This window comes from Procambarus clarkii, chromosome 60 (assembly GCF_040958095.1).
Source record: "Procambarus clarkii isolate CNS0578487 chromosome 60, FALCON_Pclarkii_2.0, whole genome shotgun sequence".
Lineage (NCBI taxonomy): Eukaryota > Metazoa > Arthropoda > Malacostraca > Decapoda > Cambaridae > Procambarus > Procambarus clarkii.
In genome coordinates this window covers 23,247,979-23,261,361 of record NC_091209.1, presented here as the reverse complement: position 1 = coordinate 23,261,361, position 13,383 = coordinate 23,247,979, and the positions used below count along the sequence as shown (strand labels likewise).

The 13,383-nt window shown below is 48.2% G+C and overlaps 1 protein-coding gene across 1 annotated transcript in view; it reads left to right on the top strand.

Moving 5' to 3' along the window:
* The window catches only part of LOC123767004 (protein CEPU-1), a 419,527-nt gene that overhangs the window by 50,912 nt on the left and 355,232 nt on the right, over positions 1–13,383 (top strand). The gene's annotated exons all lie outside the window — the stretch shown is intronic.

Sequence of the window (13,383 nt, the reverse complement as noted above, 5' to 3'; positions counted from 1 at the left end):
ACCTTCACTTGAAGAATGTGACACACACACACAGCTCTGACGGGTTCGTGTCCTCCGCCTCGTCTCAGTAACTTGAGATGCGTCTTCTCTTCAGTGAATCATTTAGGAAGTTTTTGCGTCAAGGAATTCAGCGTCTCAGAGGTGGAGAAAAACTTCCTGAGGGTGATTGACGGCGGTCCTCTTGAAATTTACGGTAGTTGAGGCTCGTCCTCTTGTTAGACTACTCTGGAGTACCAGCAACCACTCCTCAACACTGGAGTACCAGCTGTCACTCCACAACACTGGAGTACCAGCTGTCACTCCACAACACTGGAGTACCAGCTGTCACTCCACAACACTGGAGTACCAGCTGTCACTCCACAACACTGGAGTACCAGCAGTCACTCCACAACACTGGAGTACCAGCAGTGACTCCACAACACTGGAGTACCAGCAGTGACTCCACAACACTGGAGTACCAGCAGGTACTCCACAACACTGGAGTACCACCAGTCACTCCACAACACTGGAGTACCAGCTGTCACTCCACAACACTGGAGTACCAGCTGTGACGCCACAACACTGGAGTACCAGCAGTCACTCCACAACACTGGAGTACCAGCAGTCACTCCACAACACTGGAGTACCAGCAGTGACTCCACAACACTGGAGTACCAGCAGTGACTCCACAACACTGGAGTACCAGCAGGTACTCCACAACACTGGAGTACCACCAGTCACTCCACAACACTGGAGTACCAGCTGTCACTCCACAACACTGGAGTACCAGCTGTGACGCCACAACACTGGAGTACCAGCAGTCACTCCACAACACTGGAGTACCAGCAGTCACTCCACAACACTGGAGTACCAGCAGTCACTCCACAACACTGGAGTACCAGCACTCCCAGGACTCGTAGTGACCTTTAACACCTGTGTCACCAATATAATGACACTGTGACTCATAGCACTGTTATGACCCTTAAAACTACCGTGACCCATAACACTACTTTGACCCCTAACTCCTAATTGCCAAATTGCTCAACTACCGAGAGGGTAGTAGGTGCTGCTTCTCGACATAGGGGGTGATGGTTGCTCGCAATTGTAAACTTACAATCCAGTTAGATTTGAAGTTACAACCCACAATTACCTGATATACTACAATCACAAGTACTATAGTACCAGTATCGCTACTTTCACTGCCACCATCGTTACCACCGCACCTTAAACCACCATCATCAGTGGGTGAGTATATGAGTGGTTATAAATAGGAGCTGCCTCGTATGGGGCCAATAGGTCTTCTGCAGTTACCTTTATTCTTATGTTCTTATCACTGAATGTCTGCTGCCACCACAACCACCTCTACACATCCCAGACCAACACACACACACACACACACACACACACACACACACACACACACACACACACACACACACACACACACACACACACACACACACACAGGGTTAGTGTGTGTGTGTGTGGAAGGGGTTACCCTAGATGAAAGACTATCAGATATAGAGGTGACAGCAGAGGAGGTAATGAAACAGTTGACAACTCTAGATGCAACTAAAGCAGTTGGACCAGACAAAGTATCACCGTGGATACTAAAAGAAGCAGCACAGGCCCTCAGCGTGCCTCTGGCAATGATCTTTAATGAGTCACTTATGTCAGGAGAATTGCCCAGTTGCTGGAAGAAGGCAAATGTCGTGCCGATCTTCAAGAAAGGAGATAGGGAGGAGGCACTTAACTACAGACCTGTATCACTGACAAGCATCCCCTGTAAAATACTGGAAAGAATAATTAGGCTACGACTGGTTGCACACCTGGAGAACATTAGGTTTGTGAACAAACATCAACATGGGTTCTGGACAGGGAAATCGTGCCTAACAAACCTTCTGGAATTCTATGATAAAATAACGAGGATAAGACAGGACAGAGATGGTTGGGCAGACTGCATATTTCTGGACTGCCAAAAAGCCTTTGATACAGTACCGCACATGAGACTGCTGTTCAAGCTCGAGAGGCAGGCGGGGGTGGGGGGAAAGGTCCTAGAATGGATAAGGAACTACCTAACAGGAAGGAGCCAAAGAGTTACGGTAAGGGGCGAGAAGTCGGACTGGCGAACAGTAACAAGTGGAGTACCACAAGGATCGGTGCTGGGACCAATTCTATTTCTTGTATATGTTAACGACATGTTTACAGGCGTAGAGTCCTACATGTCGATGTTTGCGGATGATGCAAAGTTGATGAGAAGAGTTGTGACAGATGAGGATTGCAGGATCCTCCAAGAGGACCTGAACAGATTGCAGAGATGGTCAGAGAAATGGCTACTAGAATTCAACACGAGCAAATGTAAAGTTATGGAAATGGGACTAGGAGATAGGAGACCAAAGGGACAGTACACAATGAAGGGGAACAGCCTACCTGTAACGACGCGTGAAAGAGACCTGGGGGTGGACGTAACACCTAATCTATCTCCTGAGGCACATATTAATAGGATAACGACAGCAGCGTACTCTACACTGGCAAAAGTTAGAACATCATTCAGAAACCTAAGTAAGGAGGCATTTAGGGCGCTTTACACTGCCTACGTAAGGCCAGTCTTAGAGTATGCCGCCTCATCATGGAGTCCCCATCTGAAGAAGCATATAATGAAACTGGAAAAGGTTCAGAGGTTTGCAACGAGACTCGTCCCAGAGCTACGAGGGATGGGGTATGAGGAGCGCCTGAGGGAACTGTGCCTTACGACACTAGAAAGAAGAAGGGAGAGGGGGGACATGATAGGAACGTATAAGATACTCAGAGGAATTGACAGAGTGGACATAGACGAAATGTTCACACGGAATAGTAACAGAACGAGAGGACATGGATGGAAGCTTGAAACTCAGATGAGTCACAGAGATGTAAGGAAGTTTTCTTTTAGCGTGAGAGTAGTGGGGAAATGGAATGCACTTCAGGAACAGGTTGTGGAAGCAAATACTATTCATAATTTTAAAACCAGGTATGATAGGGAAATGGGACAGGAGTCATTGCTGTAAACAACCGATGCTCGAAAGGCGGGATCCAAGAGTCAATGCTCGATCCTGCAAGCACATATAGGTGAGTACATATAGGTGAGTACACACACACACACCACCACCACCACCACCACCACCACCACCACCACCACCACCACCACCACCACAACCACCACCACCACCACCACCACCACCACCACAACCACCACACGACCAAGATAAACCCCCAATATCATCACTATTTACATAGCAGCTGTCATCGTGAATGTAACGGAGCTGGCGAACGGCCAGGAGCGTCTCCGTCACAACCTCAACTCCTGGCGAGCTTAATATCACGAAGGGAACGTGTCTTGGCGACCTATTACCCCGGGGAACGTACTATGGGTAGAGAGGCTGGGGCCTGGGGGCTGCCACGGGTGTTGTCGGGGCTGGTCGAGGTGTGGAAAAGGGGTTTATGGGGTGTTTTCGCGAGTGTAGAAGTGCGTGGGAAGGATTTTATGAGGGAGAGAGGGGAGGCAGGGCACAACATGAAAGAAGTGATGGAAGAGAGAGAGAGAGAGAGAGAGAGAGAGAGAGAGAGAGAGAGAGAGAGAGAGAGAGAGGGGGGGGGGGATAATCCCCATACCATGTCTCCCAGCATCAACATCCCTGGAAGAGAAGTGTGTGTGTGTAGTGGAGGCGAAACAGGTGGCCAGTGGTCATTTCTCTCAGTAAGGGTGAATCTGCTACCCCGGCCTCATCAACACTCTTGTGTAGTCATGCTCACAGTCCCCGTTTTCTTCTCTTTCACTTGAGGTGCGCATCATTTTTGTTTTCACAACATTTGCAGAAATGGAACTTCCAAGATTCGTCACCTTAAGGAGGATATGGGAACCCCCTAATCAAGTTGACGAGGGACGTACCTGAGGCAAATAGCGAAACCTTTACAAACAAACCACCTCTTATATACGCTGTTCGTTAACAGAAATATAATCGACAGGGAACAACAAACCGCAGGAACTTATTGTTTAGAGAACCTCAATAACAGTATGAATGAACAGTGTGTCGAGGAGCACAATAACAACAGGAGCCAAACAGTAATACAATGAGAGCCACAGTGCAAACAGGGGTTGCGTAAACAAACATACAGAAGCTAGGACAGTAAACACAGATGGCTCACATGGAGGAGGCCGCAAGCAATGAAAAAAACACAAGCAAAACGAAAACACAATCTATGTGGAAATATTACACAATGGGAATATGCATACACAGAACCAACGGCACTACATACGGTTTCACACATCCCACAAAATGCTGGACAATGTTAGTGAAGGGAACTCACCGTTCTGGAACAGCTGATTATCAAATAGAACGATCCACTTATCTGGAACAATTTAGCTGGAAATATATCAAATTATCTGGAACAAAAGTAATTATCAAAAGAAGGTGCCTTTATATAAAGCATCTTTAATTATAGATAGAAAATTGTATGATATTTTAATGCGTAGATCTCCACATGAGAGGAACACAGCGTGACAGGTGGGAGGACCAATAGGATCATTCTGAAAGTTTTTAAGAGGCAGACAGAAACCGCAGAGCGCATAAGAGATGGGAACAAGCAGATAGAATTCTAATTCACTATTTGTAACATTGACAGAAACTCATACATGGTGATGGCATGGACGGGGAAGTATGGCTACCAACATAACATTTATAGATATGGAATATTACTTGTCCTCATTGCAATTGCAAGCAGTCGCCAATTTGCAAATGGCAGACGTCTGACTAATAGCTATCACGATCCAGCAACTACTAGAGCAAAGGGTACAAGACCTGGATGCACTAGTCGAGTGGGACTCCACACGTGGGAATTCCTCCTCGACATTCAGTTTGGTTGCAAGAGTCCCCATCAGAGCAAAGCTCCAATCTCAAGGACTTCTCTCAGGTTCTCAGCACAGTTTATTGATTTGGTGACCTAACGTGCTCGCTCGTACCGGTGTAGACAACACAGGTACGAGAAGCAATATTTTAAGAAGCGACTTCGTGGAAACACGTGAGAAACAGTGCCCTAGGTGACCTTACTTTTCCTTGCGTTGGTACCGAGGATCAACGTCGCCGCGGCCCGGTCTCTGGCCAGGCCTCCTGGTTGGTAGTCTGAGCAACTGTTGGACGCGGCTGCTCGCAGCCTGACGTGTGTATCACAGCCTGGTTAATCAAGTATCCTTTGGAGGTGTTTATCGAGATCTCTTCTGAACACCGTGAGAGGCCAGAGAGTTCTGCCCCTTGTGTGTAACGGGATAATGTTGAACAGTCTTGGGACGTCGATGTTTATAGAGTTGTCTCTCTGTGTACCTGTTGAACCTTTGCTTTTCAATGAGGCTGTTCTGCACATCCTGCCATGCCACCTGGTCACATGTGGCATGAGTGTGTGCAGATTTGGAATCAGTCCCTCAAATATTTTCCAAGTGTAAATTATTAAGTATCTCTCAACCACTTGGGTTGGACGGTAGAGCGACGGTCTCGCTTCATGCAGGTCGGCGTTCAATTCCCAACCGTACAAGTGGTTGGGCACCACTTCTTCCCTCCCCCATCCCATCCCAAAATCCTTATCCTGACCCCTTCCCAGTGTTATATAGTCGTAATGACTTGGCGCTTTCCCCCTTGATAGTTCCCTTCCTGCCTGTGCTCTAGAGAATTCAGATTTAAACATTTTAATCGGTCCCAATAATTTAGATGTTTTATTCAGTGGATTCTAGCAATAAAGGATCTTTGCACGCTCTCCAGGTCAGCAATTTCTTTGACCTTGAATGGGGCTGTTAGTGTGCAACAATATTCCACCCTAGAGAACACTAGTGTCTTGAAAAGTAACATCATTGGTATGGCATCTCTTGTTTGGTAAGTCCTTGTTATCCAACCTGTCATTTTTCTTGCAGCCGTGACAGCTAATTTATTGTGTTATTTAAAGGTAAGGTCTTCCGACATGAGTACACCCACATGCTGCACATTGCTTTTTCGAATGTTATTTGAATGCGATTTATATGTGGCTTTCGTTTTTATATTTTCGTTTCTCCTCAACGCAGGAGCTAGAACTTATCTTCATTAAACATCATTTGGCCCATTGAAAGACCTAATTTACATAAGATTGGAGCAGACTTTGTCTTCTATTGTGTCTACTCTCATAAAAATCCTGGTGTCATCTACAAAGAATGATACGATACTATAGTTTGTGTCCTTGTCTTTGTCCAAAATGAGGATGTGGAAGAGTACTGGAGCAAGCACAGTACCCTAGCGGGGGGGGGGGGGTATGTTGGTACCCGGAGTACCCAACATACCCACGGTGAATGGTATAGATGTTACTTTGTTGACTACTGCACATTGGGTTCTGTTAGGAAATTGAAGATCAACCGGCTTCTTTTCCAGTAATCCCTTTGGAAGGCATTTTGTGTGCTATAACATAATGGTCACATTTGTCGAAGGCTTTTGCGAAGTCTGTGTATATTATATCAGCTGTTTGCTTGCCATCCGTTGCATCTAAGGCCATGTGGTCGAGCAATTGTAAGAGGCAGGAGCATCCGGTTCTGAACCCATGTTGTCCAGGGTTATGTAGATGCTGTGATTCCATGTGTTTTATGGTCTTCTTAGCACTCAATCAAGAATTTTTGTGTGTAATGGGGCTATCGGTCTATAATGTTTTGCTTCTGCTTCATTCCCTCCTTTATGGAGTGGTGCTATCTCTGTTGTTTATAATATGTCAGGGATAACGCCAGTATCTAGGATGTGTCTCCAAAAATTTTTAAGGGCTTCCGATAGTGCTCTTTTGCAATTCTTGATGAACATAGAGTTCCAGGAATCAGGGCCTGGTATGTCAGCACTGTGGAGAAATGCACGACAGACCACGGAACATTATCTAACACAGTGTACAGTTACAACCACAACAGACCACTGGAACATTATCTAACACAGTGCACAGTTACAAACCCATTAAGATTTCAACTTAGATTCAACAGAGCAGAAGAAGTTGTTAAACACATATGGCAAAATTTTACTGAAGCGACCATACGAGTCATAAATACTCATACTCCGCCCAAGTAAAACAGAAACAAGCAACACTTAGTGGGCCAGCCAGAGGCTTAGGGCCCGCGCAGGAATATCCCTGAAAAAAAACCTGGTGCAGAGTGCATAGGTATACCGTCAATAGCTACTTCAAAATCCAGTGGGGATAGGGTGACCTCTGATATATGATTTCATTTTGGTATCACAGTCATGAAGAATTTGTTTGGGTTATCATTCTTCAGTGTGTTTAGTGGCTCACTGAAAACAGAGTCGTATTGTTGCCTCAGTATTTCGCTCATTTCTTTGTTGACATCAGTGATAGTTCCATCTCCCTTGCCCAGGGGCCAGATACTGGATGTAATTTTTGTTCTAGATTTTTCATAGTTGAAAACGTATTTCTGATTCCTCTTTTTTTCATTGATGACTTTTTGCTCTCTGCCTCTCCTGGATTTTATATGATTCTTGTAACTTCAGTTCCATAGAGCGAGACCAGCTCGGCGTTCAATCCCCGACCGTCCAAGTGGTTGGGCACCATTCCCTCCCTCCGTACAATCCCAAATCCTTATCCTGATCCCTTCCAAGTGCTATATAGTCATAATGGCTTGGCCGCATTCTCCCGATAGTTCCCTTCTCTTTAATTCAATCGTTTCCATTTCTCTACATAGCTTCCCTTGTCGTTACACACAGAAATCACCATAGCGTGATGAATCAAATGAACAAATCCACAAGGGCCGTGACAAGGGTTCGAACCTACGTCTGAAAGGTTCGTTTCTAATATATTACAACTCTAGAAGAGTAGAAATAACAACACCCTTCATTTGCTCGTTTCCTTGTCGTTCTTGAGATAGTAACTTGAATGCCTCACCCCTAACATAAGTTCAAGAACTTCCTTGACAATACCTAGTTACTAATTACTGGAGACAGGTGTCGGCAAAGTTGAGTCATATTAGAGAGGAACTGTCTAAATGATCGATAACGGTTCCTTGAAAGTTATCGGTTGTCTCAAGATAACCTCCCTTGGGATTTGGGAACATTACCTCAGTTAACACTTGAAAGACAAAGCGGTTGTTAACTTGGCTTGCTAATCACTGCTGGTGTGCAACACCGGACACAGGAAACAAGGTGACCAGTGTTGCTCATCGGTGTTGCTCACCGGTGTTGCTCACCAGTGTTGTTCACCGGTGTTGCTCACCAGTGTTGTTCACCAGTGTTGCTCACCAGTGTTGCTCACCAGTGTTGCTCACCGGTGTTGCTCACCGGTGTTGCTCACCAGTGTTGCTCACCAGTGTTGCTCACCAGTGTTGTTCACCAGTGTTGCTCACCAGTGTTGTTCACCAGTGTTGTTCACCAGTGTTGCTCACCAGTGTTGTTCACCAGTGTTGTTCACCAGTGTTGCTCACCAGTGTTGCTCACCAGTGTTGCTCACCGGTGTTGCTCACCAGTGTTGCTCACCAGTGTTGCTCACCAGTGTTGTTCACCAGTGTTGCTCACCAGTGTTGCTCACCAGTGTTGCTCACCAGTGTTGCTCACCAGTGTTGCTCACCAGTGTTGTTCACCAGTGTTGCTCACCAGTGTTGCTCACCAGTGTTGTTCACCAGTGTTGCTCACCAGTGTTGTTCACCAGTGTTGCTCACCAGTGTTGCTCACCGGTGTTGCACACCAGTGTTGCTCACCAGTGTTGCTCACCAGTGTTGTTCACCAGTGTTGTTCACCAGTGTTGCTCACCAGTGTTGCTCACCAGTGTTGCTCACCGGTGTTGCTCATCAGTGTTGCTCACCAGTGTTGCTCACCAGTGTTGCTCACCAGTGTTGTTCACCAGTGTTGTTCACCAGTGTTGCTCACCAGTGTTGCTCACCAGTGTTGCTCACCGGTGTTGCTCACCAGTGTTGCTCACCAGTGTTGTTCACCAGTGTTGCTCACCAGTGTTGCTCACCAGTGTTGCTCACCAGTGTTGTTCACCAGTGTTGCTCACCAGTGTTGTTCACCAGTGTTGCTCACCGGTGTTGCACACTAGTGTTGCTCACCAGTGTTGCTCACCAGTGTTGCTCACCAGTGTTGTTCACCAGTGTTGCTCACCGGTGTTGCTCACCAGTGTTGTTCACCAGTGTTGCTCACCAGTGTTGCTCACCAGTGTTGCTCACCAGTGTTGCTCACCGGTGTTGCTCACCGGTGTTGCTCACCAGTGTTGCTCACCAGTGTTGTTCACCAGTGTTGCTCACCGGTGTTGCTCACCGGTGTTGCACACTAGTGTTGCTCACCAGTGTTGCTCACCAGTGTTGCTTACCAGCGTTGCTCACCAGTGTTGCTCACCAGTGTTGCTCACCGGTGTTGTTCACCAGTGTTGCTCACCAGTGTTGCTCACCAGTGTTGTTCACCAGTGTTGCTCACCAGTGTTGCTCACCAGTGTTGCTCACCAGTGTTGTTCACCAGTGTTGCTCACCAGTGTTGTTCACCAGTGTTGCTCACCAGTGTTGCTCACCGGTGTTGCTCACCAGTGTTGTTCACCAGTGTTGCTCACCAGTGTTGTTCACCAATGTTGCTCACCGGTGTTGCTCACCGGTGTTGCACACTAGTGTTGCTCACCAGTGTTGCTCACCAGTGTTGCTTACCAGCGTTGCTCACCAGTGTTGCTCACCAGTGTTACTCACCGGTGTTGTTCACCAGTGTTGCTCACCAGTGTTGCTCACCAGTGTTGTTCACCAGTGTTGCTCACCGGTGTTGTTCACCAGTGTTGCTCACCGGTGTTGCTCACCAGTGTTGCTCACCAGTGTTGCTCACCGGTGTTGCTCACCAGTGTTGCTCACCAGTGTTGCTCACCAGTGTTGCTCACCGGTGTTGCTCACCGGTGTTGTTCACTAGTGTTGCTCACCGGTGTTGTTCACCAGTGTTGCTCACCGGTGTTGCTCACCGGTGTTGCTCACCAGTGTTGTTCACCAGTATTGCTCACCGGTGTTGCTCACCAGTGTTGCTCACCAGTGTTGCTCACCAGTGTTGCTTACCAGTGTTCTTCACCAGTGTTGTTCACCAGTGTTGCTCACCAGTGTTGCTCACCAGTATTGCTCACCGGTGTTGCTCGCCGGTGTTGCTCACCAGTGTTGCTCACCGGTGTTGCTCATCGGTGTTGCTCACCAGTGTTGCTCACCAGTGTTGCTCACCGGTGTTGCTCACCGGTGTTGCTCACCAGTGTTGCTCACCAGTGTTGCTCACCAGTGTTGCTCACCAGTATTGCTCACCGGTGTTGCTCACCGGTGTTGCTCACCAGTGTTGCTCACCAGTGTTGCTTACCAGTGTTCCTCACCAGTGTTCCTCACCAGTGTTGTTCACCAGTGTTGCTCACCAGTGTTGTTCACCAGTGTTGCACACCGGTGTTGCTCACCGGTGTTGCTCACCGGTGTTGCTCACCAGTGTTGCTCACCAGTGTTGCTCACCAGTGTTGCTCACCAGTGTTGCTCACCAGTGTTGCTCACCAGTGTTGCTCACCAGTGTTGCTCAGGTATTCACATGTGCATCAAAAGGCACTGTCAATAGGACAGGCAAATGTCATGCACAAATTATCACACAACAGTCTGTCTGTTGGACAGTTAACAACTACGGTTATTGAGACATTAAGATACATCTCAAAGGTAGAGTAGCTTAGGCTATTTCTACCCTCCAGTAGAAGGGTAGAAATAACAACAACAGTAGCAGATGTGTAGGCAAGTGTGTGACATGTGTTAATAACATACAGACAGATGTTAGACACCACGCAGCCCCCACAGACGAGTCACGTGATCTCCTTCGGTTTTCTTCTGATATCAGTTATCACCTGTTGCAGGTGTGGAGAGGAGAGAATAATTAACAGAACACTGAGGACTACATGTTGAGAGACAACAAGAGATTTCTCCGAACTAACACAGTCTGGCCCGTCACGCAGTCATACCAGCAGCTTCCACAGGTGATCTGACAGCTGGTATCTCCTGGTGACAGATGCGTAGAGTTGACAGCAGTGTGGTGGCTGTCTTCTCAATACAACCACACAAGTGGCTACTGTGTAGTGAATACACCTGGCGGGATGCAACTCACTCAGAGCGCAAGTGGTGTCGTGCGAGGCGGACCAGTCTGCCTATGGTATCCCGGCTGTCACCTGGTCCGCTGGCGACCAGGTAGCGACTGGCGACCAGGCAGCCGCTGGCGACCAGGCAGCCGCAGGCGACCAGGCAGTCGCAGGCGACCAGGCAGCGACTGGCGACCAGGCAGCGGCTGGCGACCAGGCAGCCGCAGGCGACCAGGCAGCGGCTGGCAGTTCAGTCCGTCCTCCAAGGGTTTCAAAACGACAAGAAAACCGTCAAAATAAAGTTTAGTCTCCTAACCTACCAGGCCCCCCCAAAACAGAAAACGGGACAGTACGTCACTTTCGCGAGCCGCTTCCATTTTCTAGTACAACGATTTTTGGTCTTTTGTAACGCATTCGAGCGAAAAGCGACGTTATTTATAGGAGGACATGTTGCTCTCCTAACCAAACAGACTAAGCCAGAGGACCTAAAACAGAAAACGGCAGCTAGCTGGGACACATGGTGGCGCTCGCTACATGCGCACGGACCATTATCAAGTCCTCTAATGGAAAGAGATTAACAATATGAAGTGAGATAGGGAGATGAAAGGTATATAGCTGAGATGCCAAATTCAAATTAGCAACAGGAATTTGAAATAACCATTGCTCCTCCTAGTGGCCCGACTCATGGACCCGCCATGGGTCGGGGCATTTCTAACTACTGGCCCATGCCCATTCTAAATGGCCATGGGGGGGGGGGATGCATTTCTGACTACTGTATATAACATTATCGAGCGTATAACTCTTCCACCCACACACGTGGGTGGAAGAGTTATACCAGGACACACGTGGGTGGAAGCGATATACCAGGACACACGTGGGTGGAAGCGATATACCAGGACACACGTGGGTGGAAGAGTTATACCAGGACACACGTGGGTGGAAGAGTTATACCAGGACACACGTGGGTGGAAGCGATATACCAGGACACACGTGGGTGGAAGAGATATACCAGGACACACGTGGGTGGAAGAGATATACCAGGACACACGTGGGTGGAAGAGATATACCAGGACACACGTGGGTGGAAGCGATATACCAGGACACACGTGGGTGGAAGAGTTATACCAGGACACACGTGGGTGGAAGCGATATACCAGGACACACGTGGGTGGAAGCGATATACCAGGACACACGTGGGTGGAAGAGTTATACCAGGACACACGTGGGTGGAAGCGATATACCAGGACACACGTGGGTGGAAGAGTTATACCAGGACACACGTGGGTGGAAGAGTTATACCAGGACACACGTGGGTGGAAGCGATATACCAGGACACACGTGGGTGGAAGAGTTATACCAGGACACACGTGGGTGGAAGAGTTATACCAGGACACACGTGGGTGGAAGCGATATACCAGGACACACGTGGGTGGAAGAGTTATACCAGGACACACGTGGGTGGAAGCGATATACCAGGACACACGTGGGTGGAAGAGTTATACCAGGACACACGTGGGTGGAAGAGTTATACCAGGACACACGTGGGTGGAAGCGATATACCAGGACACACGTGGGTGGAAGAGTTATACCAGGACACACGTGGGTGGAAGCGATATACCAGGACACACGTGGGTGGAAGAGTTATACCAGGACACACGTGGGTGGAAGAGTTATACCAGGACACACGTGGGTGGAAGCGATATACCAGGACACACGTGGGTGGAAGAGTTATACCAGGACACACGTGGGTGGAAGCGATATACCAGGACACACGTGGGTGGAAGAGTTATACCAGGACACACGTGGGTGGAAGAGTTATACCAGGACACACGTGGGTGGAAGCGATATACCAGGACACACGTGGGTGGAAGAGATATACCAGGACACACGTGGGTGGAAGAGATATACCAGGACACACGTGGGTGGAAGAGATATACCAGGACACACGTGGGTGGAAGAGATATACCAGGACACACGTGAATGGAAGAGTTATACCAGGACACACGTGGGTGGAAGAGATATACCAGGACACACGTGGGTGGAAGAGATATACCAGGACACACGTGGGTGGAAGAGATATACCAGGACACACGTGGGTGGAAGAGATATACCAGGACACACGTGGGTGGAAGAGATATACCAGGACACACGTGAATGGAAGAGTTATACCAGGACACACGTGGGTGGAAGAGATATACCAGGACACACGTGGGTGGAAGAGATATACCAGGACACACGTGGGTGAAAGAGATATACCAGGACACACGTGGGTGGAAGAGTTATACCAGGACACACGTGGGTGGAAGAGTTATACCA